Genomic DNA, 6,757 nt, shown 5'->3' with positions numbered 1-6,757 from the left:
TAAACCTTTCGGACCAGTTTCTCGAAGCATGGCTAGTGGTCAGACTTCCTAAGCCATCAGGCTAAAGCCCAATTAGTCCTATACCAGTGCTTACCATTTCGCATCGTACATCACCTAAAAAGTTAAATCAATAAAATGGATCCACATTGGTAGGGCTTAGGAACCCTGACCACTGACCAAGTTTCGAGAAATCAGACCTTAATGTCTACGGCCCTATTGGTGGCTTTATGAACATGCTTAATGGTGAACATGGCACTTCTGCGTAACTATTGTCCATAAAATGGCTGTAATGCACAGGGATTTCTTTAAGCATTTTGCTGAAGGGGTATATTCAATTTTTTATACCCTTAAAATTGTGAATTTTTCTCCTCTGAAGGGGTATAACACATTATACCCAGGGGGTAATATTTTATTTTGGAAGACTTTTTTAACACTGTGTGTCTCAATTTATCACTGAATTGTAGACCCATTTTTTTTTTCTGCCAAGGCCCTCAAGAATCTGAAGAGTGTGTGTGGGGGGCTGTCAGGGACCATAAATTTTCTTTGTCCTTTTTTTTTCATTAGCTATTAGTAACTACTGTCTTACCCCCTCTGGCAATTCATCTTTTTTTCTTAAATATCTGCTCTTTCTATATCATGACATATTTGAGCGTATGCGTTTTTATGATTTTATACGTATTGGACTTGGGACTTTGAAGGGGTACGCAAAGTGTGTGAACGCATATACGTGTTATTTGTGCCCAACTGTGTGCATAAATTCTGGCAACAAGCCTGTATGTGCATACCATTAAAATATCAATCATGTTATGCGTCTTGCCACTTTTAGGTTAAATATATATTTTATTGACAGATATTTGTCCCCCTTTCTTTAACTTTTGAGATTTGCTCCCACAAAAGCCGGACAAAGTCGCCAAGGCTTTATTTGAGATGCATTCCAATAAAAAATAAATGTGCCAAAAATCAAAAAGAAATTTTGAAGCCAGTATTTTTGAAGGACCACATAAATTGTAATCATAATATTATGTGACATGACCAAGGGAAATGAGTCGCATGTCTGCAATTTTCAATTACAAATTTTTACATCATTTTCTGGCAGTTTATGAATGCTACAATTTGATGCAAACCCCATCAAAATTGGACATCTGGTTACCGAGTTATGAGCAATTTATCAACGGCTGAAAACAATATAGAACAAAAGAATTTGAATACTGTTTTATGGCAATATCTCATTCTCCTTGATCATGTCACATGTGGTATATCATTTTCAATCTGCCATCTGGGCATTTTAAATTTGGACATATCTCTAAATCATAATTTCCTGACTTTATGTGGGCTACGTGGGAGCAGGTCTTAATTTGTAGACAACGCAAGAAACATTACTAATAACAGCACTACTTGATTAAATAACAAAATGAATACAATTTGCATTAAAAAGTTCTATATATATAAAAAAAGCAGCAAAACAAAATAAAACAAAAGGAGTAAGAGATGCGTATACACAGGAACTTCTGTACAATCAATTATTGTAAGTTTTAATTTGAATAAATACTATTTGATATATGCAAACATGTTGTATAATATTTTCTCATCATTTGACACAATGATTAGGACAATTATGTTACAATACAAAACAATAGAACCCCATAATTATCATCAACAATTCAAATCCGCAGTAATTCATCACATGTACAAAGTTAAAAGATTATAATTAACATGCTAAAGTACTCCCGTTTTAATATCATCCATATCATCTGTTGTTTTCAAATATAAATATACATTGATTTTACAATAACATCAGATTATGTATGTCATATACCACTTTTTAGTATATAAATATGCAAATCAATACCAATAATCATAGTAAGAAACATATTATCACCATAAATATCAACATGCACTTAAGGTTATACAGGATTTTGAACTCTTGTGTAGGCAAATTGGCTGCACGTAGCCACCTAAAATATTTTGTTTTTCAAAAAATAAACATGGCAGGCCTAAAAATCATACTTCATCTTAAAGTTGACACTCTAATGATTATTATTGTAATACTTTTAACGTCATAGCTCATACACAAATGTACTTTGTAAGTGTTTCAATTTGTGTTCAATTTCATGAGCATGAGGTTTTTTGGGAAAGAGGCCAGGAAAATATGGGGAGAGGGTCCGATTTCATTACGATTTCGCATATGTGTTACAAACAAACCAATGAAATAATGTACCTATTTATTCTTTCGATAGGTCCTCCTGATTTAAAACAGTAAGCTTACATGTTCACAGAATGTCAATGAAAATGATGAGGTAAATGTCGTCTTTTTTGCAACAACAATATTAATTTAGTGTGCCAATATATTGACACAATTATTCCCTACATTATTTCTTTGAAGTATCAGCTAACACATGCATATCAAAATTTTATGAATCAGCTACGGAAACATTAAAAATAATTTATTTCATCTCAGCATATCAGGCCAAATGGTCCAAAATGGAGTTCTGAGATATCCACACATTTAGTTTCAAGTACTCACATTTTCTGCTATTTCACAGTATCAATTCACAATCTCATAATATTCCAGGTGCAGTGCTCCTGTATTACTACTGATAATCCTTACTGCATGGGAAGTATCAATTGATTTTCACAAAACTTGCAGAAATTGACAAATTTCTGCCAAAACTTCCACACTATCTATTATCATGTTCAAACCATGTGCTAACTTGTTTACAATGCTAGTTAGTGTTGCCAGGGCCAAGGTGATAGTACTTATTTTGTTGATTTTGTCTAGTATAGTGCTGGTTGAATACTCATGCTCCACTGTGCATATGCTTCAGTGATTTTAGCAATCAAATGAAAATGATAGGGTTGCCAGTTCATGCACTGGAATAATAATCACTATAAGGGGCACATCACTAAATAAATGTCCCATTGAAATACATGTGAAAATACAATAAAGTAACTAGGTGCATAATAATTATGAGTCCTGGGGGAGGGTAGAATGGGGGAGGGGGGAGCAGTTTTTGGCAAACATTTACAGTGCATCTTTATAAGGCTTAGGAAACACTTCAGAAACATTCAAATCTGCATCATAATATCTAGGCCATTTAAAGTTTCCACATTGGCAAAGTTAGGCTGGCGAGAGCAGGGCCAGGGAGGATGACAGGAAATGTTGGCATACCTTTTAAAATCTAACCCACGGGCCCCCCATGTATATTTGGGATTCCCCCTTCCAAAGAAAATGATAGCCCCTCACACCTTCTCTTTCTTCCATGAGTTACACCAAATGCGGAAGGATTTAGTGTAGTGTCCCCTTAAAACAAGAACTGTCTTTAAAAAAAGAATTAGTGCTGTGGGATATCTAGAGCAAATATTGATACACAAAAATAATTTAAAAAATACTTTGTTGATACAATTTTTTCAATCTACATCTCTGAGATGTTTAATATATACATATACTTCATAAATAAAAATTAAAAAACAAAAGACAAGTTGAGTGGAATTTTCACCCTCCGTAACCTTAACAAGCTCCATTCAAGAACTAGGAAAGAATTTCTGTCAACATTTTTTATCAAATTGTTCCACCATAAACAAATCAACATCATAGGAGGAAAAGCCTGTCCCTGTTCAGAGCCAAGATAATGTACTCTCTATTCACATGGCTAGTCCACAATGGCCTCATCACAATGGCATAGTTCTTTAACCTCAATTAAACAATCATAGTGCAAAATTTGACCTCAAGTTGCAGAGTATGAGTTTTTGTACCCAAATTTTCAAAGGTCATTCAATAAATGTCCAAATGCATTGTGATTAAAGAACTGTGCCCCTGATAGATGAGCATGTTGCGGATCCTAGTGCATCCAAAAGATTCATTATGCTTATTAACCCTTAATGAGCATAGACTCAAGCTTAGCTTATGTCATAATTTAGGCTCAATAAAAAGACACCATATGGTGTGACCACTACCCCTACTTCCTGCCACATGTGATATAATTAAAACTTTCTCCCATCCAGTCATCTTAATCAACAAATCATTATCAGCACCATCAAATCAAACAGCTCTTTTCAGAGCCACCCAGGACTGGAAGAGCGGCAATGCATAATTGTGTTATTAAGCAGTTACAATTTCAAAATCTACTTGCTTGCGTGGCATGTAAAAGTCAACAATACAATCCATATTCTTGTGTATAGCTGGCATATAACATCAACAATAAAACCTCTTTGTACATTTAGTGGCTGTATTCCATAGTGGCGTATAGTGATTTTTGGTCATTTTTTAAAAATTGGCACATATATTTTTAATGATGTTCTCTTTCATTTTTCTAAGTCTCATCAGTCATAATTAGCTAATTAATTAGTAATTAATTAATTAAATGTGGCGTATAGTTACAAAGTGACATTTTTTGTATTCCATAGTGGCGTATCGACCATACGCCACTTTTTATACACATTTTATAATTATGAAATATCGGCAAAAATGAAAAACATCGTATGTCATAGTGGCGCGTACGCGTATCGGACCTATACGCCACTATGGAATACTTAACGACGAAAAAGTAACGCCATAGGGATTACACGGCGACCGAGGTGGCATACGGTTAATGTAAGGTTAGGGTATTGCGTTTTTTGTTCGTTTTCCATAGTGACGTATAGTTTTATTGTCAGTTTGCCAGCAATAGTATGTATTTATTTATTTTGAAAAATGTATAACAATAAAATCTATTTAGTTTACTATAGAAATTTCACATCATTTACAAAATATAATGAATGTCTGATTTACACAACTCGATTTTAAATTGGCATTTCTTCAAACCCGATTTTCTCGAAAAGTTGTTTATTCGCTGGGCGCCCACTATCGCCACTATGGAATACGGACTGACGATTTATGCTTATTTTTGTAAATTTGAACTTTGCAAGTACCAGAAATTCATTGTACTGAGATATTTTCATGGCTTGTACAGACTGTCATCATATAGCAGTGGCAGTGTAAAGCATTTATTGCGCATTTGTTGTGCTGCGTAAGCCATATATCTTTCAATAGCATATCACAAAAATTTACATGTGCTGTTCAAGACATAACACCTTAGTTTACCTTGAATTAATTGAGGTATCAATTTTGTAAATTCCCATTGTGCAATACATTCAGCACCATCAAATCAAACAGCTCTTTTCAGAGCCACCCAGGACTGAATTTTGTAAATTCCCATTGAGCAATACATTGATTGATGTAGACACAATGATAACAGTCCATTTCAAAGCCACAGTATTCATTACAGTTAACACATTTACACAAGTTTGTCAAAACATTTGTATAAAAAAAGTATCTCAAACATCTGTTACGGAATCACAATATCAAATTGTTCTTTCACAAAACTTTGATTATATAAAAAAGTATTTTAGAGACGTAATAACCAAAGACTTCAATATTAAATCTTTCAACACTTACTGTTTTATCCATGACGATAGGTTTTCACATAAAATGCTACTAGCCTTCCATAGACACAACTACTCCATCTAAAGAGTATTCTTTGATAGAGCATAGCATGTTTCCACAGGGGAAAGGTTGCCAGGATATGTAGTTTAATAATACTAATAAATTTAGGGATTTATAGTGCAACATGCCAATTCACAGGCCTCTGCACACTTTACAAATTTTTACTGACCATTGTGGCCGAAGACACACCTTGTAAACTATTTAACCTAAAGCCACGATTTCTCTGTGTTACAAAATTTAAATTCCGTGTTACAAATTGGACGATTTCCGTGATTTTCTGTTTTCCACTATAAAGCACTGAAAAGTTAAAACAAAAATGTTTTAAAAGTGTATTCTGCCTTACCTTTTACTGTAGTATGGCCAGAATCTTGCATCGTAGGCCTAGAATGCTAGAATGGATTGTTTAATGGTTGGTTACTGCTAAATAATCACTTTTTTTTGTCTTATTTTGCAAATCAACACCAGTTAGACATTTTACACAGCTTTTTCAAATTTCCGTGAGCAAACCACGAATTCCGTTAATTTTTCTGTTTTTCCGTATTGCGGAGAAATCGTGGCTTTAATTTAACCAGAAGTTGAACTCTTACAAGGTACCTGTTAAAAATAGCTAGCAGGTGTTGACAGAAATTTCAATGTTTCCGACATATGAGTAAGGAGTATGGCATGCTTTGAGCTTCGCCAAAAACCTGCTGGTTTTATAGTAAAACAGATTGTATATTGTATCTTGGTGTGGATTATTCATCTAGTAAGTAAGAACAATATTTTTTTAATTACTCCAATACTGGAATTTTGCCATTCACTTTGCAACATAGCAAAGTGACTTGCAAATTTTAGTTACAATATTAGATTAATATTAAAAATGAAGATTGTACATTGGTAAGCAAGGTTAATGAAGTGATGCAAAAGAGCCCAGTAGAAACATGCTGATACTCATTAGTTCTAGAAACATCTTGACCTCTTATTTAACTTTAAACAGGGTTTAATTATCGTGTAATGCTTAAATAACCTGGTTAACAAAGGTATTGTCTAATGTGAACATATCGCATGCCAAATTTCATGCACAGCTGACAGAGTATACAGGCTGTATCAAAAAGATTGTTCTCCACCCGTTTTGTGGTGTTTTTGAAAAGCCTGCCTCTTCCGAAGGAACCACTGGATCAGACTTAAAATGTCTGGTCACTTGAAGTGGATCCATGCTAGACTTGATCCTCCAGTCCTCGAATACTTACATACGGCCGCTCCACTGTGCTGTATAAGGCAACGTGAAGGATTGTG

Source organism: Amphiura filiformis, chromosome 10 (genome assembly GCF_039555335.1).
Source record: "Amphiura filiformis chromosome 10, Afil_fr2py, whole genome shotgun sequence".
NCBI lineage: Eukaryota > Metazoa > Echinodermata > Ophiuroidea > Amphilepidida > Amphiuridae > Amphiura > Amphiura filiformis.
Note: the sequence above shows the minus strand (reverse complement) of the source record.